The sequence below is a fragment of the Delphinapterus leucas genome, chromosome 1, assembly GCF_059928025.1.
Source record: "Delphinapterus leucas isolate spDelLeu-1000000601 "Yukka" chromosome 1, BTC_Dleu_Yukka2, whole genome shotgun sequence".
Classification (NCBI taxonomy): domain Eukaryota; kingdom Metazoa; phylum Chordata; class Mammalia; order Artiodactyla; family Monodontidae; genus Delphinapterus; species Delphinapterus leucas.
Window position 1 is genome coordinate 58,847,725 of NC_143129.1, and position 24,180 is coordinate 58,871,904.

The 24,180-nt window shown below is 44.0% G+C and overlaps 1 protein-coding gene across 1 annotated transcript in view; it reads right to left on the bottom strand.

The window, feature by feature from the left end:
* Positions 1–17,430, bottom strand: part of BRINP2 (BMP/retinoic acid inducible neural specific 2) — a 116,461-nt gene extending 99,031 nt beyond the window's left edge. Inside the window, exon 1 of the mRNA XM_022556560.3 lies at positions 16,544–17,430. The gene's annotated coding sequence lies outside the window, so the exon portion shown is untranslated. The remainder of the gene's footprint in view (positions 1–16,543) is intronic.
* Between the last annotated feature and the right edge of the window lie 6,750 nt (positions 17,431–24,180).

The window sequence follows — 24,180 nt, forward strand, 5'->3', positions numbered from 1 at the left end:
CACAGGGTTCAGAGTCCAGAGGAACAAGTTCAGAAAGGGAGACCTTTGAAGTAGCCAAGGACTAAGACCAGATATCTCTTTGGGCTTCTGGGGCTGGTGGCTGATGGTCAGCCTGGAGGCACCATAAGCATTTTGTGTTAAGAGATGGGTACAGAATAACAGCAGGAAACAGTTGACTTAGGAAGTCAGAGAACTTGGGGTATAAGAGGGGTGCTGGGAAGGCTTATTTCCCAACGATCCTGGGGTGATTTTGAGCAGCTCCTTCTAAGCTCCCATGATTGGAGAGCCAGTCCACAGATGTCTACCCTGCTTTCTTTCCTCCCCTACCTTCTCCAAGTGGTTGAGAGGAAGAATCAGGGATTTGGGTTAGACAGACCTGACTTGGGTTCAGACTCTGCCTCTCCCACTTACATGACCTCAGGCTAATAACAAACTTGTCTAAATCTCAGCTTCTATAGTTTATGTTTGTAGGGTGTGTAAAGTGATGCTAAGAACACATTAATTCTCTGGGAATCAGGGTTGGAAAATTCTTCCTCACCGTCATGTGATACTTCAGCATTCATTAATGAAGAAGATGCAGAGATCCCTAGTGAAATATGCCTATAACTAATATTATCCATATTTTTACAAAGGAGGAAATTGAAGTAACCAGGAGTCCTGGTTGGGTTGTAAGTCCCAGTGACCCACATCTCACATGCATTTTGGAAGAGAGCCAGGATCTTGAAGCCAATTCCCTCTCACTCCTCAGTTCCTTCGCACTTCCCAGGGTTATAACTTTGACTTCCCGTTACGTCCACATTAACACCTTTGAAGGTCCTGACCTTTTCTCAAAGGTCTCCTCCTGTGCCATGTCATCCCCAGGCCCTAATAGTACAGGAACAAGAAGCTGAACACCTTCCCTGTGCATAAGCACTGTATATAGGTGTATATATACATATATGTGCATATATACATATACACACACACAATGTATGTATATATGTATATATACAGTGTATGTATATATATATGTGTATGCATATATATTTGTGTATGTATGTGTGTGTGTATATATATATATATATATATATATGCAAATATATTTCTTATAACAATGTAGGTATCATTTGTCTCTCTTCTCCTCTCTTTCTATTAAGATTAGAAAACCGAGGGCCAAGGAGGTGAAGTAACTTGCCAAAAGCCAACATTGGAATTGTGTCATCCAGCCCAGCTTAGCCCTTCAGGGATACCTCCCATGCTCAGGAACAACGAGGGAGTTGAGAGTGGAGTAGAAAGACAAGGGCCAGACTACTGCATTCCATACCAAGGTGTCAGCAGGATGGTCAGATCTTCAACTCAGTTTGGGATGTGGTAGGCACAGAATTCTGCACCTAATTGCTGTCCATGAATCATCTTTGTCAGGTTGTTTTGCTAAGCATATTCTGCCTTTAAGTACAGCAAAATCTTTCAGAGGTTCAGGTGGTCATTATAATAAATTCTCTGATGAATAAGGGGCAATGATCCCAGGCCCTCATGTATAGGAGAGAGTCCTCAGGCACTGAGGTAGCATGGCTCCTGAACAGGTTATGTCTGCTGGAGCTGTCATTCCTCCCGGGCATAAATTTCCAGAGCCTCACTACTGAAGGAGAGGCTGATAGAGCAGTTAACAGGGTAGGCTCTAGAGGCAGACTGCCTGGGTTCAAATCCCACTGCATCACTTCCTAACTCTGGGATCTTGAGCAAATTCTTAGCCTCTTAGAATATCAATTTCATTTTCAGTGAATGGGAATAATAAAAGTATCTGACTTATGGCTTCTTCTGAGAAAAAAATGAGTTAGTAACCTATTACAAATAAAATGTAGAGTCATGCCTGGGAAATAGCCAATGCTTAACAAATTATGGCTATTATACCAAACACATCTCCAGACTACAAGATATCCCCACGGTTAGTGATTCCCCCAACTCCGCACTCGCTTTGTTCATTCTCTCCTTGGGCAATTTAATTAGTAGTAGATCTGGCCTGCAATATCACCTTTTTCCAGTAGGTGTTGCTCACTCCCTTATGGCAATGTTTTCCATATCAAATTAAGCAACATATTATTAAGTTTAGCAACAAATTAAATTTAAATAAATAAAAGTTTCAAGGTCCAGGCATATTGGAAATATTTGGTTAAACAAAGTTGAAACGATTTCTTTATTGCAGAACTTTTCGGATCTTCTAACATGCTACATGTATTGTAAACCTACAATTGTGTATGAGGGGATGGGTGTAAGAGGGGAAAGTACTCTGTTTCCCAACTTTTCCAAGCACAGACACTTTTATTCTAAATGACACCCATTAACTACTTAAGGGACATTAAAGTTCTACCAAACCAAGTTGGGTAACATTTCATTTGGATTGCCTTAAAATGGTGTTTCTCAAAGTATGGTCTCTATATTACCTGCTTGTTAAAATGCAGGTTTCTGAATTTCACACAAGACCTACAGAATCAGACTCTGAAATCAGGCCTGAAGATTTTGCATTTTAACAAGTTCTCCAGGTGCACATTAAATTTCAAGAACCGTGACCTTAAAGAAATCACTTCCCTAATTTTGGAATTCTATACATTTGAAATCCTGAATACTAAATTTCCGTAATAGGAAGAATACTTGTTAACTTCCCAGAAGTCCCTATCTTAATGAAAAGTGTAGACTGTGGTATAAATAGTGAGGTTTGTTTGTTGGTTTAATTGCATAAACAGTAAAAGTTTTCCCTGTGCTAGGTATTGTGCCAAGGAGCTGGGGATACAATGACAAAGATGACTCAGATCCTGCCTTCAAGGTGTTTACAGTCTATAATTAAGAAGGGAACTGGGGACACTTAGCCTCTTGCCTGGAATCATTGTAGGGCCTTGGCCACAGTCACCTTAGTAGTCGAGTTCACATAGGATACGGGGGTAGGGGTCTCCTTCTAGGAGTTAAAGTAGGGAGAGGAAGAATTAATTTCTGTCTTACATGGCTCAGTCACAAATGAAGATGTCTTTTGGTTTTTGATATCCTGGGGAAAAATGCAGCAGGAAACAGGGCAAAGGCGGCAAATGCAGCAAAGGATGAGAGTGGGAAGTAAGGGGAGAGGAAACCTAATAGCGATACGGATTAGGGGGAGGGGAAAAAAACCCCAAAAACCCCTGCTGACTCTGTTCAGTTTAAGGTGAGAAATAACAGGATTAGAATGTCAGATTGCTGAGTCCTGCAGGCCTGAACCATAAACCTTCTCTGAGCTGTTCAGCGTTTTTCCTCTGCAGTCACTAATTAAATATTCCCTTGAAATAAAATAAAATAAAATGGCTTTTTTTTTTTTTGAGTCAAATAGAAGGCATATTATGAGGCTATAATGGGACCAGGTATCTGGCTGACCTACACAGGCGTGAACGTGGGAAGGATCTACCGGAGGGACATCAGGACAATAGAGGGCTTATCTCTGTCTTAAACTTTTCATAATCACTCCTCATTTCATGTGCAACTTTTATAGCAATTTATTTTCACACGTAGTCTCTTTGTCCTAACTAGCAGTAACTGAAAATATGTGGGATTCCCCGTTGTGTTATTTATGCAGAGCTATAAGCCAGAGGATCCTAAAGGACATTATAAGTAATATTTGAAGTCTAAAAATCATCCACGTGTTCAATGGGAAAATTGAGCAGGCAAAACTCAGGAGTTGCCCCAAATCAGGGTGGCTCAACAATTCAGTGTCCTTTGCACTAGTCTCCTCTCTTATCCAGATAATATCTTTATAATACTGTCCGCATTCTTGCACATAAAGCTTGCTATATTGGTAGATGCCTCAGTCTCTTCTCACTCATTTCACGACAACACAGTGTCTGTGTCCCAAGCTCAGTCACTGATATATTTATGATCAAATATCCAGCACCTGAGGCCACAGTGAGTCCATTTTCCATTTCACTTTGCTCTCCTATGAGGAGCAGGTCTGCCACTAAATAAGAATTTAAATAACTAAAGCCCTAACAGAGCTGTCACTGGCCCTGTATTCTTCTGTTGTTTGCCTGAGCAAAATCTATCATGACTCTATATGCATATGGCATGTGTCAACTGGTTTAAAATTAGCCAATTTTCCTAAGCATAAAAGTGGATTTTTGTCATATCACATGAACCATATATCACAGAAACAAACCAGTTTTTGTTGTGGCTTTTCTTTTCTTTCCAAAATGCATTAAGTCTTTTTAAGTCATTGCTAAAGCCATTTCACTCACTGCATTTTTGAGGTACATTTAAAGAAACCAAGCAGAGGAAAAAAAAAAGTCTCATACAGTGCTGTCACCTGGAGAGAAGTCTAGTTCATTATCAAGCCAACCACGCCTAAGAGGCTGGGTTGCTACACCTGCTTTAAGTAATAAATACCTCATATGTATGCTGCCCTGCATTGAAAATTTGGGTTAGTGCAAAAATAATTAAAATTAAAAAAAAATAAGATGATAAAGAAAAAGAACTGTCACTTATTGAGCACTCTCTATGTACCAGACATTATAGGAAGTGCTAATTCTCCATTATTTCATTTCATAGTCAAAACTATCCCATGATGTGAGTACAGAATATACCCATTTTACGGATGTGGAAACTGAGGCTTACATAGTAACTTGGCAAGCAACTTGTCACGGTCACATAGCTAGTACATGGCAGACCTTGCCAATGACTTGAACCCAAGTTAGTAGTCCCTGAGCCTATTCTCCCCGTGACTAGGTCATCTCATCTGTAACTGAAAGCACATTAAACATCTACAGACATGGTACTGAGGTATCAGTGGGCATCTAGGCCAATTCTTGCACTGCAGGTTTCTTAACAAAGGTTATAGGGGTGTTGTCATGGGCTCAGTTGCCCTGGGTTTCTCTCAGTCAAATAAATCCCCATTTAGCTTTGGAGAAGGAAGAGGAGGAGATGAGGTGTCTTATGTTCTCCCACCACCAGCACAAGGCACTGTTTTTAAGGACTGTGGATTAGAGCAAGCCTTCGGGAAATTCTGCTTGAGCCCCTGCATAATGCCTCCAAACCTTGCTAAGATCAGAAGTGATGCAGCGAATGTACTGAATAGGCAGCTGTCAGTACGGTCCCTTTTGAGGGGCCTACAGTTCCTCTCAAAAGGGAAAAACACCAGTCTCCTGCTTGGGTTAAAATCTGTGAATTTCTGTTTCGAAATGCTCAAGTGTTAATTGAGAGGGCAGCACATTAAATCATTATTAGTCATTAATACTTCAGCACAAATTAGTTGATCAGGTTACTGAGAGGTGTCAAGGGCCCTGAGGAAAAGATATTTTGATGGAGGTGGTGGGGCAGGGAGGGAGGGAAGGCAGAAGGACCAAAGTATTGCTTCTAACACACACACACACACACGCACACACACACACACGCACGCACACGTCCTCCGTTGTCCCTTTGGAGCTTGCCAGGACTGTACTGACAGGTAAGTGTTTTAACAAAGGTTCCAGCCACTCCTCAGCATCCTCCAGGCAAGAACCTCGCCTGCGCCTCAAGGCCGGGGGCTTGTAACACAGCCTTTTGCCTCTAGGGGTCTCCAGTGCCTCGAGGCTTCAGGAGGATGCTGACCTTGCTCTGTTATTCTGCAGGGCTCAAATCCCAAAGGGCCAAGGTTGCGGAAAGCGGAAGAGGCACGTGCGGGGAGCCCCCGAGGACCCCATCACCCACCGGAGCACTGCTCATCCACCTCCCTTGCTCCCGCCCGCCGGCGTATTTATATTATGCTAAATGGCTGAACACCAAGTGAGGGGGGGGCAGAAATTAACTGCCCCCGCCCTCCTTAATGAGTGCTTAAGCATTCTTATACCTCAAGGGGATTCCAAGGACTTCCCTCCGCAGACCCACCCCACACACTTCCTGGAAGCCCCATCTCCAGGCTACCAGACTCCACCAGAGCGCCAATCGCCCCTGTCTCAGCCCGGGCTCACGATGCTATACAAGGCCCCCGGAGTAAGGGACAGAGCGGGGTCCCCCCTGCCCTGATGGCCAGACTCTTCCTGAGGCTGGGGCTGCGGAAGGGAAAGGACAGGACGGTGAGGGAGGATCACAGCCTGGCTCCTGGGACACCTGAGTGCCCTATGAAAGCAGAGTCATTGAAGGCCAGAGGGTCCAGAGAGAGTTTTTCTGAAAATCTCGCAGCTAAGGAGTATTGGAAAAAGTAAGAAACTTTGAGAGAGGCACTGTTCCTCTCCATACATGCTTGAATAGGTTGCAGGGGGTTGGTGGCAAGGCCCTGGCTCTCTAACCCATCCTATGACTGGGGTTTAAGTCCCAGCTCCACTAGTCACTCTAGCTGTGAGATCTTGGGTAATTGGCTTAACCTCTCTGTAATTTTTTTCATCTTCAAAATGGGAATAATGGTATCTATCTCATAGGCAGTGGTTAGAACTGACTTAAAGATCACACAGCTGGTACATTCAGTGCCTAGCACTGTACCTGACACACAGCAGGCATTTGTTCATAGGCATTGAACTTCAAGCACCTTCAATCACTGAGAACATGGAGAACAAGAGGGATTTGTCCTAGGCTCCCTGAACTTCACAGGTGTGTCGGCATTGCTGAGAGTCTATTTTAAATCAATTTTAGTATGTCACCTGTTATTTAAAATGAATCACAAGTCTTGCTTTTTAAAGGAATTCTGTAGTGTGGTGGTTTTCAATGTGTTTTTGAACAGCCTTTAGGTTCCAAGGAGGTGTCTCAGGGACCACTTGCAGGAGAGGAAAGAGAAGCGACAGGTGAGGGAGCTGCAGGACCCCAGGCCTGCTTCAGTCAGGGAGGTCTACTTTTATCTGCTTCATATATTGGAATTCTAGGTAAGTATTTATTTGATTAGAGTCTTCTACTGCTTTTTAAAAAGGTTAGAACCACTGCTAATATACCCTTGTGTAATTCAGGGAAACCTTTCCTCCAAGCCTAAGGACACTCAACTCTTGTTTTGCAAGCCCGCTCTTTTGAAAATGGAGTACACCTGTATTGAGAAAGAGGCACCGAATATTGAGAAGTATTCAGCCCACACATCTTAAGTACCCAATATGTGTAAAGCACTGCAATCAAAACCTTGCAGCTTTTTTGAATGCGCACCAACCTTTTGGGTCTTTTCCAGAAATACCCTGAGGGTAAGAATGCTTCCATCCCCTTCCTAGCCAATGTAGCCTAGACCTCGGAGCAGTTAACCTCACGTTGACCACAAAGGTGCCCTTTGCCCTGGACATAACCTAAGACAATGATCACATTGAAAGCCCTGTGTCGAAGAGCATGGGCCTTGGGATCTGACAGACCTGAGTTCAAATGTGAGCTCTGCCACTTCCAAGCTGTGTGACCTTGGGTTATTTAATGTCTCTGAACTTGAATTTCTTCATCTATAAGCGGAAGATAACAACCCTTCTCAGAGGGTTGTTAGGTGATTAAATGAGCAATGCCTGGAGAGCACTTAGCATGGTGCCTGGCATATGGTAACCATTGCCAAGTAGTTCTGGATGCACCGGCATCCAACAGCAAATACCCAAGCTAGTACCTAACTCTCACCGACCACAACTAAATGCCATCACTGCTCTCCATGGAAGTCAGTGTCTTATGAGCTTTAATACTTGGGGACACAAAAACAGCAGCTGCCTTTTTCTGAATGTCTATTGTGTGGCGGGTACTTTGCTGTTTTTCAATCATTGCCTTTAACTGTCATGATGTTTGTGTTTCATGATGTACGGGGATATCCTCTCCATTTTACTAGATGGGGATACTGAAGCTCAGAGAGGTTGTGTAATGTATCCAGGGTCACACAGCTAGTGAGTGACCAAGACTAGACTGAAGCCCAAGTTTGTCTGACCCAGAAATCAGGGTACTTTTCTACCACCCTTGCTGACTCTCAGAACTTTCCTGTGTGGAAGGCAGAGGGCATGGTGCAGGGACAAGAGCCCAGGGTTGAATGTCAGCTGCTCTGGGCCTTGTCTTCCTCAATTTCTGTCTGTAAACAGGAATGATACTTACTTCATAATGCTGTAATAAAACTTAAATGAGATAATATAAGTAAAAACAAACCTAGTACAATTTTTTTCATAAAGTAGGCTTAGGATATATATTAAATAGGTATGAACTTGCCCCACCCATGTTTTATCTGCTCTCCAAATCATTTCCTTTTTAACCTTACCAGAAATATTCATAGAGAAGATACATATGTATGTATGTGTATATATGTGGAGCGTTGCATGTGAATATACATGTGTGTATATGTGTATGTATATATACATATATAAGAAAAATTACAGTGCAAACTACCATCCAGCTCAACTGTCAGCATCTCAGAAGCACCCCCAGACTGTATGCCCCTCCCTGATGAAATTCCCATTTCTCCCTCCAGTCCAATTCACTTCTCATCTTGTTAAAAAATAATTTTCTTTTCCCCTTTCGCTCATGCCTCTGGGTTGTCTTCAGCCTCTTTGCTGTGCCTGTGCCTGTCGCTTCACCAAGGCTCTGAGTGACACGTCATTCATGGGAGAGAAGTGAAATAAAGTGGTTCAGCAGAGCAGGGACGCACATGCGTACGCGTGTGTATGTGTGTCCACACCTCCTACCTCTGTGGGAGAGCAGCAAACCAGACATCTCGTGAGATATGTCTTAACCCCAAAGAACAGAAGGGACAAGTGGACCGATTGGAGAGAGGTTTGCTAACATGTGGGCAATTTGCTGCTCCCTAAGACATCCCCCCCACCCCACCCCCGGGCCACTGAGTCTTGTACCTTCTGCAGTGGGGGATGATCGTCACGGCAGCTAGAACTCTGGTTACACTGAGTCCACAATTTCTCTTCTTTAGACCCCCAGGTTCTACCCCACCCTGGGATTTCTACCTTCCTCAACTGACAAATCAGTTTCCAACTTAAATGTTCCCTTCTTAAAGAGACCTTCCCTGACCACCACCGCGATCACTCCTACTATACTCGATTTTGATACTTTTCTTCATATTAGTACCTGAAATTATCTCATTTGTCTAACATGTTTCTCTTTCTGGATATCATACTAATAAACAGTGTGAACTCAGGATCTAAACTGGGTTAGAATGTCAGCCACTCCACTTACTAGCTTGAACAAATTGTTTAACCTTGCTGGGCCTCCGATCCGTCATCTGTCAAATGGGAACATAGGATTTATTAAAAGGGGAATTATAGAATCATTATGTGAAGGAAATGAGTTAATGCATGTAAAGCCTTCAGTATAATGCCAGACACATAAGTACTACTAAAGTGTACTTAAAGTACTACTATTATCAGCTATGTCAGTAATAATCATTATTATAATTATCCTCCTATCTACCCTCTAGAATGTAAGCATTCTGACGGCAGGGCTCTTATCTGCTGTTCCCTGTAGAATATCCAATGCCTAAGAAGAGTATCTGGCACATATTCACAATATACTGAATAAATAGTTCCTGACAGATATGTCTGAGAACCCCAATCCCAACCCTGCCTCTGAGTGCAGGACAGGGCCATATAAACAAATCACTACAATGTGGTGGCTACAGTACAAAAACAGAGTCTGAGTGAGTTGTGCAGCGGTGTAAAGGAGGAGACAATTAATTCCTTCCCAGAGTCTCAGGGAGACTTCACAGAGGAGATCACCCTTACAGTCTTAAAGCTCGATAACCCTCAGGAAACAGAGAACAGGGCAAGGGAAGGTTCTCCAGAAAAGCAACACAGCACATCTAACAGCCTCGGAATACTGAGGGAACTGCCTGTAGTTTAGGTAGCTGGAGCGAGCAGGGGGAAATGGAGAGATGCAAGGAGAAGCTGCTGGACCAGCTTGTGAAGGGTCTCCTGCCTGTGATGCTAAGAAACTTGGGTTTTATTCCAACAGTAGTGAGGAGTCATTGAAGAAGCACAGTAAAGGAAGGAGCAAAATCAAATTTAGCGGTTTGAAAGATCACCCCAGCTGCAACGAGGAGGCTGGGTTGGCTGGCCCTCAAAAGAGGAGACAGGGAGACCAAGTACTGGGAAAGTCCAAGTGAGAGGGGTGAGAGCTGACGAGGGAGGCGGGGGAGGGAGGGAGGGAGGGAGAGAGGATGGCTTTGAGAAATCATCAGGAGGTAGAGCTTGTCATTGGGGATTGATTGGATGTGAGGGGCTGTGTGAGAGAAAGCAGAGCACAAGACAACTGTATTTCTTAATTTTGTCGCTGGGCGATTGGTTGTCCCATTAACCAAAGCAGAGAATTTGGAGAGGGGAATCATTCTATGTGTGAAATGGGTACATGACGAGTTCACCTTTGGACATTTTAATCTTGGCGATCATCAAAATGAAGGATGTTTTGTATGAAAGGATGTTGACAATTGTTGAGCATCTATCATGTGCCTGGAACTGTGTTTGGCTCCTTATGTATTTTATCTCATTTAATATTTAGAACAGCGGATCGAGAGATGGAGCATTATCATTTTTTTATAGATGATAAAACTGAGGCTCAATGACTAACGATCCCTACTTAACATAGTGAACACCAAAGAACAGTTAAGTAGACCAGTTTGATTAAGCAAGATTGAATGAAGTTCATACAAAGAGACGGATCAGAAAATAAAGTAATAAACGTAGTTTGGGAGCAGATCATGGAAAAATTTGAATGGAGGTATTAACCACCCCACAGGGGTGTTGTGAAAATCAGGTGAGAGAAAGCTTGTAAAGCATTTTGTAAACTATAGAATGCTCACCAAATATGAGGAGTTTCGCGCTTCCCTGGTGGCGTGGTGGTTGGGAGTCCGCCTGCCGGTGCAGGGGACACGGATTCGTGCCCCGGTCCGGGAAGATCCCACATGCCGCGGAGCGGCTGGGCCCGTGAGCCATGGCCGCTGAGCCTGCGCGTCCGGAGCCTGTGCTCCGCAGTGGGGGAGGCCACAGCAGTGAGAGGCCCGCGTACCGCAGGAAAAAAAAATATATATATATATATATATGAGGAGTTCCAGTTGTGGCCAAACCTTATTGCAACAAATGGTAATAATAAGATCATAGTGATAAGTGAATTATAGAGTTCAAATCCATACTTATTAAGTAAAGTTCAATCATGATGTCTTCTCCCCGTTCTTCTTACTGATAGGTCCACAAAAGAATCTCTAACATATAGCAGTGACTTTTCTTTCTCCCCATCACACCATCAACATGACTGGTTTGAAGGAGAACTCTCCCAAGAAAAGATGATAATATGGTAGACATGAGAAGGAAGAGATTTGAAAGTCAAACGGACCCAGCTAATCCCAATTGGTGTGTCCTCAGACTTCGGAGTGAGACCCTAAAGATAATTAACTTGGTTATTTCTACTGTCAGGCAGAAACCAAAAATATTAGGATAAAATCCCCAGGCCTCCTACCTGATGATTGTTTGCATGTGAACTGGAAGCGGCAATGCTCCACAAATGCTTAGGGTGAGCTGAGTCACTGTTGATGAGGTCTCCATCAAATAAGCCAACTTAAGCTATCTGTGCCCTCCTTGGCTTTCGATTTCAGAAATACATGACCAGACACTCTCTGGGCTACTCACAATCCCTCCCTCCATGTTCTCTCTTTTTATATTTCTGGCTCCTCTTGTTTCAAGCCTCTGTCCTTCCTCCACATTCTCTGTCACTACTCTGCAGGATTAGACCAGCACTGCCCAAAAGAAATAGAATGAGGGCCACATATATAATTTTAACTTTTCTAATAGCCACATTAGAAAGTAAAAGGAAATGGGTGAAACTAATCTTAATATATTTTATTTAACCCAATAGATCCAGAATATTATCATTTTAACGTGTAATCAATATTAAAAGAAGCAGTGCTGAGATATTTGACATTCTTATCCTTTAAGCCAAGTCTTCAAAATTCAGTGTGTATTTTTACACTGACAACATGTAATCCAAGTGCTCCAAGAGCTACATGTAGCCAGTGGCCACCATATGAATAGCACAGTGTGGGGCAGTGCTCAGTCCCATGAGGTATCAGATTGCCCACCCTTTGCTCAATCCAGCATCCCAGATATATTTGCATTTCATGTGAGCTTCAGTAAAAGGAATGATGGAACTGGCTGTTGAGGATTCCATGCTATAATGATGTTCCTCAACTTTACTTCCATCTGCATGGCAGAGTGACAGTTTCCAGAGAGATCAGATGAGACCCATTGGTCAGATGAAACCCATCCACCGCTGCCCATAGTCTGAAGTATAACTGAGCTGCCTCTCTCTTCACTCCCAAATGGAAGAGGCTTCAGCGTACAATCACTAGCCACACGCCCATGGGCCTGGACCTCTACCTTAGCCCCCAAACGTGGCAGCAGATACTTGTGAATAATAAAGAAAAAATGCTTCAGTCCCACCCACCAGCTGCAGGGTCATTTAACACAGGAAACAAAGGTGACAACAAGGCCTGGGGAGAATTTTCAAGAGAAAATCCATATCCCTCAGGACTTGTCCCCAGAATGAACTCCTGGGGCGAAGCAATCAAACAGACCATGTTCTTGGGGATTTTCCTCTTGACCTGAGAGCAATGATGGCATGACTTTAGGCAAGTCATTTCACTCTTAGTGCCCCACCAGAATTTTGTCCATGTCAGAAGGGGCCACCGAAGCAACCAATGACAGGTAGAGTGAATAGATGTCTCAAATCAAGTGAAGACCAGGGAATAGGGTTACACCGGTCCTCTCACAGGACCTATGCTTTCCCTTGACCTTTTCTCTGGGAAACAAGGCTCACTGTTGGAGCAAATGTGTGTGGCTGACCAGTCAAAGCCCTCTCCTGATGCCATGCAGCCCTTGGTCCTCCCTTGGTACTGCCCAGGCTGGCAGACTACCTCCCCGCTCTGCTGTTCAGCTGAGCAATCAGTGTACCTCGAGGTACAGCTGCGGGCAATACCGCGCCCACCCCTTCTCCTTTTGTGATCTCCTCCTTTGTGACTGCTACAGCATATGTTTTATTAAAAAGGAAAAGGAGGGGAGATGAGAGGTTTTGTACATGGGCACGCCAAGAATCTTAAGACTGAAAATCTTCTCCTCAATGCTAAATGCCTGAGGGCTTTGGCATTTTGCTGGCTCCATGTAAACCCCAATAGGGATATTTGGGTGGGGAAACAGGAAATGAAGGGAAATCAAGGCTCTCTCTTAGGAGATTCTGAGTCTAAAAACAATATATGAGAAGATTTTCTCGCGTTCTCTTGAAATTTGCCTACTTTCCCCCAATATCTTTCTCCAAAATTTTTGATATGTTGTTAAGCTCCCTGACCTTGAGCACTGTTTTTCCCATAATATATGGATTAGGCTTGAGGGTGGATAGAAGGCTTAGGTAATTTTCGGTGCCTAATGAGATGTCCAACATTTCAAAGCCCTCTGCCTGATCTGAGGGCAGCTTCCTCTAGGTCAATCCATGCTTCAAGTAATTAAACCAGGTGTAAGCTGTTTCCAGGATCCAAGTGGAGAAGTGGTTTAGGGCAAACCCCACGGAAACATGCAAGCCTTGAAGTTTCCAGCCTTCTCAGCTGTGCTGCAGTTAGCCTCTCTGTCAGCTGGAATCTTTTTCCCATTTCTCCCTCTCCAAACAAATCCCACCCTATCCCCCATGGCACAACTCAAATTCTCCTTCCTTGGAATACTGATAGCTCTCATTATCTGTGCAAATCAACTGTAGATTAATTAGGTCAGCCTCAAGAGTCTCTTGTATTGAACTGCTGTTTAGAATGTATGTTGTCATTTACCTTTTTCCCAGATGTAAGCCTATTTTCCTAACTAGAATGTAAGATCATTGAGGGCAAAGACAAAGTCTTATAAGACTTTTATCCCTCACAGCCCTTAGGTCAGAGCCAGAGGCAAAGCCTATGTCACTGCAACCTCCCATTCCTGTCAAGTACAGAACAGCTGAATCAAATCACAGTTACTAAGATTAACCCATTCCTTAGGGGGAGTCAGGAGAGTCTGGGGTTGGTTTGGGAATGATGAGACCCACACCCTACTCCATAGGTTCCCTTCATTGCTGTGTGACCCAGAGTAAAACAGTTCATCTTTCCAAGGTCCTCTGCCCTCCTTTTTCCAAGAAGGAGGCTAAACTCATTCTAGTCTCCTTCTTAGGGTAATCAAAGATAAATGAGGCTATAAGGCCTGTGAGGATGAATGAGATGAGCTCCCTAAAATGCTCCCAACCCTTTGGAAGAGTATGCAATTATAAAATGTATACAAGGTCTTATTATCTAAGAGAAAGAGTTGAATCACCAAAAATACACAGCACAGTGGGGAAAACAAAACACTAAGTGGGAACTCTCAACACTAAGCATCCCACTCAGTAGAAAGTGCCCACGCAGATGTCTCCAGTCCCTTAAGATTACCTCTTGTTTGTGAGCTGGGGAGGGACTTTGGAGCACCGTCTCAGAGGGGATGTTTTTGGTGCGACACTCCCCAGGGGCTGGCCTGTGTCTTGGGAAAGGGCATCGGAAGGAGTTGATGATGCAGGGATGTTCTTTGCCCTCTGGCCTTTCTCAGTAAACAACCTGTTAGGAGGCCAGAAGGGAAAACCCAGAGGATGATCTTAAGGGCCTAAATGGGGAAGATGCTCCCCACCCATGAGTCTGGCCCAATGCTAGCGGAGCAGGAACACTCCTCCCTCCCCAGCCCTTCCCTCCTTTTCTCCTTTCTTGTGGCCATACTGCAGCACACAGCACTCCATTCTGGGAGATAAAGCCAGCCCCATTTTTGGTGAGGAGGGTGAAGCAAGAGTCAGGGATGCTTCTGTCTTCTCCATGGCTGCAGAATAGCTGTTAAACCCTTTGGTGCCAGTTGCCCTCCAACAGGGAAGACCATGGTCTGACATTTGCTTCCTTTCCCTCAAACATTTCACAGTATCCAGGCTCTGTACCAGCTCAAGTCATATCGCTCCTCAAAGAAGCAAAGCATGCATCTTTCCCCATAGTAGGCAGCAGCTAAAAAGAAGGTATATATATGTATAGCAACAGCTATGATATTGATAAGATTTCAGGATCATTGTGTCAGCATTGCTTGGTCATGCCCCCAGTGCTGCAAAGCAACTTATTCTGGATGGGAGGGAACTCCAGAGGGTCCTGCCTTAAACAAATAACATACACATAACTGTGGGACATCAAGAGGGAAAACACACAAACTCGAACATCACTTTGCTGTTGTCTGATGTCATCAGACTGCCCCCCAGGGGATTTTGTAAAATACTTTAGCTGCTTGGTTAATACTGGCATTGCCCTGTATTCCAGGAGGCATGGTCAGAAAGACTGTTCCCTCAACATGCACATGTCTGGAGAAGGACAGAGGCAGAAATACTTGACTTACAATATACCTTTTATCCTCCAGATTGCTCTGTGCTGATATATCATTGTCCCTGCTGGATAAGGCTCAGATTACGCAGCTAGAAGCCTGGCTTGTTATAATTGCTATCCTTTTAACAAAACATTTGCTCCTGCTCGGGACACCTGACTCCCAGAGCTAGGAAGAGCACACACACAGTTCTTCATGGAGGGGTCTGTGCAATCATGTTACAGCGCATTAGCTTGATTATTAGTTCATATTTGGCTTAGGTCTATATACTCTGGATAAATATGTACCATGCAGGGGGACTACTTGGTGAGGAGAAAACTCCTCTGGGCTGGAAGAGCAGCTCCCAAGTTCATGTTTCTATTAGGAAGGAACACTCCAGGCATCTGGGGCCTGGGCAGAGAGCTGCACAAGCATGCTTCTTCTAGCGGCAGCCTGCTTCCTGCATACAGCTGTGAGCACAGGCACACACGTATATATACACACACACATACCATAGGCAGCATTAGACTGTGTACCCAGATGATCACAGAACCAGGGAGGGAGAGAGATCACCAGATAATCTCAGTGTGCCCCTCCTTCCAGCACAGCAATGCTCTCCCCAGTGTCTCCAGCGCACTGCCAGGTTCAACTCAATCAATGGGGTTTCTGCCACCACCCGGGGAGACTATTTGCAACCCACAGGGTTCACTCTTCAATCTGTTTTTTTTTTTTTTTCTTGGTTGCATGTGCATGGGGGAAAGAGACAGGCCTCTAGAGACATACCAGGGAGCTCTATGGACATGTGAATATAGCTCTAGGAACATGTGAATACCTGTGAACATGTGTTATCATGTATCACAACCTCCATCCCAAACATAGTGAACCGTGTACAGTTCAGCCCAGCATCTGCTGGGCATGCAGAAGTCCTTGTCATCTTCTGCAATTATGCAGTCCGATTGGATTTTCTGAAGCTAATGGGAGTTGCACTAACTTTGAGGACTTAAACCAGGCAAAAGCAATATAGGTCAGGCAGAGTGCCCAAGTCGTGAGGCAGCCGTGCAACACCAGGAGGCAATAATAGGACGATCTCTAGCTAAACCCCAAAGTCCACTGCTCAGCTCCACAAGACAGAAACTAAGAGGTGGGGATCATTCCCTCTGCCTGAAACTGCCAGACACCAGGGCAAGAGGGTTGTAGGAGGGCAAAACGATCCCCTTACCAAGAGACACACCAAAAATATAACGAAAAGGGGATGGAGAAAAACTACCAAAACCCTGCACTGTTACCTTGAATCCTTGCAAGAGCCCTCCTTGCTGTATCAGCTGCTCCGCAAACCTCCACCGATTGGGAGGAGACTCCTGAAAGATTCCAGGATTTTGTGCAACATCTCCAGTGGCAGCTTTCCAAAGTTTTTACTTCATGATTTCTTGTGGCTCCTTCTCATTTGGGGAAACGTGAATGCCTCCCCCTCAGCGTGTGAAAGGGAGCCGATGTCTCTTTTCAAATTCCTTGCTACCCGCTTTGCTGCTGCTGCTGCTGCTGCTGCTGCCGCCGCCGCCGCTGTCAGACCACTTGCCTGCTGCCTTCCAGCTGAGCAGCAAGGATGCCCGGCACCCACAGCATGTTTGAAGTGGGGCTTCGACGCTGGGCCGGGGCGCACGCGGGTGGAGAGGGAAGGAAAGTACCAAACCCGACCCGGGGAATCCTCTGTCCCTCCTCCGAAGAGAAAACCAAGATCGTGCCTTCCTTCCAACTCTAAAGAGACTCACTCACCCTGTCTCTCTCCCGGAATCACTGCCTTGCACATGGGTAGAGACAGTTCCTCCTGCTTCACCGCTCCCTCGTATGCCTGCAGACCTGCCCAGGCGCTCGCCGCGCACGGCAGGTGCACATCCCTGGGCAAATGCTAACGGGATCCTCCGAGCTCAGCGAACGGGCTGCCCAAGCAGCCGCGGGCAGAGCAGCTTCCGAGGCGAGCGGATTCCATCCCAGGCTGCAGCCCGGCGTGTCTCTGCTCCGACTCCGAGCTCCGTACCTAGGCAGTTTCACCTGCCGACTCAGACACCAGCTGAGTGTCTTAAGATAACAATGCTCCCCTGCCTGCCTCTCTCTTTCTTTCTTATGCACTTAGGTAGGCAGCCAATGGGACGCAGCGCCACACTCCCCACAAGCTCCCATTGGCTGGGCGGCTCGGCTGGGGGCGGGCTCGGGGCCTCACCGGCTGTCTCCTTTGGTTAGCTGGCTGGCGGGGCTACCAGCTCTGTTAACCCTCCCAGCTTTGCAGTAGGGACTTTTTTTGGTGTGGCTAAGGGAGGCTTGGATAAATTCACGACTGGGGAGTTGGGGACTGGAAGAAGGCTGAGGAAACAGGAAGAAACTTGGGAGCTAATTACATTTTCTTCTAATCTTCCTAAGATAATCATTTGTCCCAGACCATTTCCTTTGCTTGCTTAACTAGAACTAGCAGAGATAGGGACCCATTTGAGCCATTTTCCTTCTAATCTGAGGTTTTATTCTGTTTTGTGCATTTTAGCCTCTTGGTCTTGGTCCTGAATTACTTAATTAGAAATGAGTCCCCAGGTGAGAATACTTATCTCACAGCATACTCTCTCCCTCCCTCCCTCCCTCCCTCCCTCCCTCCCTCCCTCCCTCCCTCTCTCTCTCTCTCTCTCTCTCTCTCTCTCTCTCTCTCTCTCTCTCTCTCTCTCTCACACACACACACACACACACACACACACACCCCAGAGATACAGGAGAGAGAAGCAAAAGATGGCAGGGACTCAGTGAGTACAGAGAGAAACAGATTTAGATACTCTGAACAGCTAAATCAAGAAACATTCTGTCCCCAAACCAGGATTGTAAAGACAAAGGCAAAGAGAAGAACTTCAGGTTCAGGTTTCTGGGGAGAAATTTAGGGGAAAAAAATTGTCCTGCTTCCAAAAGAGTGAATTGTTTTGCCTGTGATGTTTTCCTCCTGCATGCCTCCTTTCACTTCAGTGTGTATCAGGAAGACGGATTGTGAATCTCCACTTGGTTTTTAAAGGAAGACTAGAGAAATCAGAACAGGAACAGCCTTGTTTCTGTGAAGCAGGTGCTGTTGCTGAGCCTGTGAATTGAGAGAGAGAGAAAGAGGAAGAAAGAAAGAGACAGAGATAGAGACAGGGAGAGATGGGGAGGTGGGGAGGAAAGAGTAAAGAAAGAAAATATTAACTTTGAATCAAAGAGTGTGAAATATATTCTTAATGTCCTAATGAGGATGCAAAACTGAATTATGTCCAGCTAACTAGCATACTACACTAAATTTTGGCAGAGCATGGGAGAGTAATAGTTGAAGAAAGAATCCAATTCAACAGAAGAGCTGGGGGTGGGAGCTGGCAAAGGAATGTGACGGGTTCATACTAACTTCTACGATGGGGGAAATATGGAGAGGAAAATACAGAGTCAAAAAGGGAGAGAAGTGTTTCAATTTAGTTTATTTTAAAAATACAGAGCAACATTAAAGATTACTTTTGTAAAGAACTAGGAAAAAGAAAAGTATGCAGAGGCTTAATGAATGCCAAAATAGTATATACATCAGGATTATCTGAAAAGCATCAGGGAGCCAGATGTTCTGAATAAATGGGGAAAATTAGAAATATTCCTCATGTATACACCCTGAGCCCCACCCATCTCTTTCACCTCCATTCCCTCCTCTGTATCTTGTATAGGTTTGAACTTACCTCTCCATACTGTAGGTATCTGTTTGCCTAAGCTAACAAAACATGTCAGAGAATAGTCCTCAGGATAAACTAAGTAAAATATAATAATATTTTACTAAGTAAAATAATATCCAGTGAAGGTCTAAATCTGCTGCTGTCCAACTCCTGAGTTATTTACTCCTGTGCTTCCTAGAGACAGAGGCCCCCTGAACTTGTTCCAGATGACAAGATGCCAAGTGTTGAGACTCTCATAAAAATAGTAGAAAGGAGTGGGTAATGAAATGAGTAGTTGAATAAATGATTACGAATCTTGATGGAAAGAAAGATAAAATTTCCAAAACCTCTAAAGGAGAAGTAAAGGGGGTATAGAGTTGGGAAACAAGAAAACAACTTGTAAAAAGAAAAACTTGCCTCTGCTTTCTTCTCCTATGGAGTCCTAAGCCATGTAAAAAACACTTTATTGAGGTATAATAGACATCACAAAATTCCACAAGTGTACAGTTTGATAAATTTTTGCCTAAATATGCATCCATGTGACCACCACCCACAGCATTTCCAGGAAGCTCGTCCTGGCATTCTCAGTCAAAACTCCCCTCCTCATACAGATAACCACTATTCTGACTTCTAGCACCAAAGATTAATGTTACCTGGTCTTGAAGTTCATAAATGTAGACTCTTATAGGATACACTCTTCTGTATCTGGTTTCATTCACTTATTATGTCTGCGAGATTCACCCACGTAGTTGCATGTTTATTATTTTACTGCTGTGTAGTATTCCGTCACATGACTAAATGCTATTTACCCATTCTCCTATTGATGCATATTTGGGTTGCTTCCATTTTTGTCTATTATGAGTAAACCTGCTATGAATGATCTTCATTCTTTTGGTGGATATATACAATCATTTATCCTGGATATACGCCAAAGATCATAAATCATTTAGTTTGCTTTTGGCTACTACATGGGAAAAAAAATCTCATGAAAATCTCATGAAAGAAGCCTATTTTCGGGCTTCCCTGGTGGCGCAGTGGTTGAGAGTCCGCCTGCCGATGCAGGGGATGCGGGTTCGTGCCCTGGTCCAGGAAGATCTCACATGCCGCGGAGTGGCTGGGCCTGTGAGCCATGGCCGCTGGGCCTGCGCGTCTGGAGCCTGTGCTCCGCAACGGGAGAGGGCGCAACAGTGAGAGGCCCGCGTACCGGGGAAAAAAAAAAAAAAAGCCTATTTTCTTTCTGAAATAATTGAAGAGCAGATAATGGCGAAATATCACCACTGAGCACCAACTAAACGCCTAAAATGTTAAATTCTTTATATACATACTCTCATTTCCTTCTCACACCTATTCTAAAAAGCATGTATTATTGTTTCTGTTTTTTTAATAAGAATGTTGAATGCAAGACACTGTATTGGGATATGACCCTTGGCCTCCTAATGTGGGGTGTGTGTGTGTGTGTGTGTGTGTTTGTGTGTAAGGGATCTGTGAGAGGAGCTATGAGAGAAGGGAGTGATGGAAGTTCTCACTACATAGATAAGGCCTGAGATTTGCCTACAGAGAAGGGACAATCTGGAGAACACTGAGTGGTGCGTTCCAGGTGGACAGAATGGCGTGGGAGGAGTGAAAATGGAGAACGGGCTTTAATTCGATGGGAATGTGTATGTGTGTTGTTGGGGGAGGGGAAGGGGATAGTGTAGTAAGCAATACAGCTAAGAGAATAAATCGTATGAAACTTGGAAGAGGGTTTGAATTTCGAAACTATGGTGTTCAAACTTTATCCTGTAGGAAAAGAAAAACTTTAGAATGGCATGAGGAAAGCAAGATTTCACAAAGATCAATCTGGTAGTTGTCTAAAGAATAGGTTAATAGCAGGGAAAGCATTCACAAGCTATTATAAGGGTCAAGGAGCAAGGCCGTTGGTACTGGAATATAGGAATTTGGACCTCAGGAGAAAACAAGTATAAGTACTTGTACTTATATTATCTGTGGCCTGTGCGATGGGCAGAGATCACTGGCCCCATTTTATTGAGGGGGACAGTGAAGGTAAGAATGGTCCAGGCTCATCTCCAAATAAGTAAATTATGGAGTTGAGACTTGACTCCAAGTCTGTTGTCTCACCACATCATGTTGCCTGTACAGAAAGGTGATTATGTAGATACACACAAATTTCTCCCAGCCCCATTTAAATGTAAAACATCGTACAGAATAGATGGTCTAGTTTCTGTGAACTTCACCCTCTCCCCCATCTCTAGGTACTTAATTCCCTAAAAGAAGGCCATGTGACAGTGTATGCATGTTTACAGGAATCCAGTGCCCTGGCAATATATTATCTTTTTATTTGCATAGCCTTCTTGCTTGACCCTTCCACAGAGAAGGAGGTATTTAAAGGCTTGAGACACCAATTCCAAGTCTTTCCAACTCAGTATACACTTTTTTTTAAAGTAACTTGATCATATCAATATATATATATACTTAAAATATATATATTTATTTATTTATTTTTGGCTGCATTGGGTCTTCGTTGCTGTGCACGGGCTTTCTCTAGTTGCGGCGAGCAGGGGCTACTCTTCCTTGGGGTGTGCGGGCTTCTCGTTGTGGTGGCTTCTCTTGTTGTGGAGCACGGGCTCTAGGCGCGCGGGCTTCAGTAGTTGTGGCACGCAAGCTCAGTAGTTGTGGCTCGTGGGCTCTAGAGCATAGGCTCAGTAGCTGTGGCCCATGGGCATAGTTTCTCCACGGCATGTGGGATCTTCCCGGACCAGGGCTCAAACCCTGTGTCCCCTGCAATGGCAGGCGGATTCTTAATCATTGCATCACCAGGGGAGCCTCAATATACACTTTTAAATGGACATTTGATCCATGTACTCTTTTTCTTGTAACTGTGAATAAGAAAGCAGGTAAAAATATAAGCATGTAAAAATGACTACAGATAAGCAAAGTAGATATTGACTTATTAGAAAATCAACATCAAATGGTTCACTCGGGTTTTCTAAAATGACTCAAGACACATCAGGAAATCGGGGAGAAAGATTTCAAAACAATAGTAGATTATATGCTACTCAAAAGCAGGAATAATATTTTTCCTAGAACCTGCTGACGCTTAGCATATGGTAGGTATGCAGGTGTTTACTGAATGAATTACTGGGGGCCATTAAGTTCAACAACTATCCATGGGTACACCTAGATGTCCCATAACTGTGTAGTGGAGAAAGCCCTAGGCAGAGAAATCTTGTTTGTGGCCTTAGCTCCCCCACCCCTTCTTGGCATATTGATCTTGGGTAAAACACCTCAGTATTTCACCGTCCTCAACTTCCTCATCTGTTAAATGAGAGACTGGACTAATAGATGATCTGGTAGTTTCATGCCATTTCTCACATTCTGAGGCTAAGTGTATTTTCTTGTTATCCGCTCTGATTTTTCAATGGTAAACCTTGAGTAACTAAGTTCTAATACTGCTTTTTTATGCTAGAGAGAGTAGACAAAAAAATATCATGGGGTCTTTCTCTCCCGCAGTATCTCCTATGAAGATGAGTTTTAGAAAGGTCATTAGCTGATAAATGGTTTTTGCAGTACTTTGCAATGCTACATGGTAATATATCTCTGGGTTAGTTCTCAGATACGTCAAATTAAAAAAACAAAAACTTAACTTGTAATAAAGTATTTTTGTTTTCTTTTCTGGTAAGCAGGCCTTTCACTCCTTAAACATGATCTTAAATATGCCTCATTTTCTCTATTCCCATTCATCAACTAGAGTAACCTTGTGAAATATATGGCAAAAGCTTTTAAAAATTCTTTTAAAGGACATACATCCACATATGCCAATAAATTGACACCAGCTAGAATGAGAATGAAATTGTTTCTAAAGTGGGGGTCCTCTTTGAAGAGGGTGGTACCTTAAATTCCTAGAGATTAGGAGTTATTTATAGCATAGTCTTACAGCACCTAGTATTTAAGTCAGCACTGAATAAATGATGTTGGAGAGGCAAACTTTTTTAAAATTGAAGTATAGTTGATCTACAGTGTTGTGTAGTTTTGGCAAACTTTTGAAATAAGTTATAGGTTATCGTGTGAAGGTTCAATTAATCATCAGATACCAGCACATACAAACATCACTTTTCTATCACAGTTTTACTGTCGTTATTTTGTTAAGGTATCACTGTCCAGCACTAATGGAAAGAAAATTTATATGGGTTTTTGTTGTTAATGTTGTTGTTGTTATCTACCCTGCTCTACTCTTGATTGGGCTGGGATTGACTTGGCCCATGCCCAAGGATATTCTTTTCTTCCTTTTCCATTTGTTAAGGGTGCTTAGAAACTTTGTTTTTCTCAAATTTTCTTCCAGCTCTGTTCTGTTTACTGGATTCTCTAAAACTAAAAGCTCAACATTTCTTTGAGTTAGCTCTACTTTTTCTCTCAATTATAGCATGCCCCCAATTATCTTTATATTGCTTATCATAGATAACGTTTGTAACAGAAATGAAACTGAAGAGGCAGAGAGAAATTGCAAATAAAAGTTCGGGTCTCCTGCTTAACCGTATGCAGTACACTGGCTTTGTTCTTTGTTATTCATACCATCTATGTATATCTACATACAGAATATTTCCTTTAAATACTTCTGCACAGTTAGTGCTGAGTAATAATACACACGTGTATTTATACCAGTACACGCTTATCCAATATACAAATCCAATTTTAGTGGGTAAAGAAGACTGGGACCACCTACATCTACAAAATAACTGGGGGCGTATTTGGTTCTAGAGACCCCCATCACCTGCTCTGAGGAAGCACCTTATAAAGGGTGTGCGTGCGTGTGTGTGTGTGTGTGTGTGTGTGTGTGCGCCCTCCCCAAGGCATCTGGAAGATAGTGCGAGAGGGAATATTTTGCATTGCAAAAACGGTTAAAAAAAAAAAAGCTATGCAGGTAGTTTATAGCCAGGAGCGTGCTCCTGCCGAGGGATGCAAAGGAGGAGAAAGGCGGCAGCACCTGCAGCCTACTGGGGACTGACCTGATTCCCTAGAATTTTCAGCTCCCTTCCTCTTTCCTCCGACGTCCTTCCTTCTCCTTTTCTCCACTCCCCACCTCCCCCCACCCCCTTTTCCCCCTCCCCAGATAAGCAGCTTCGGGAAACAAAGAGCGCGGGCTCTCCAGGCATCAGCGCTTAAGCCCTGCACCAGGCTAGCGGCGTCTCATTCCGGGGACCAGAGCTTTCCCCGCTCCACATCTCCTCCCCAAC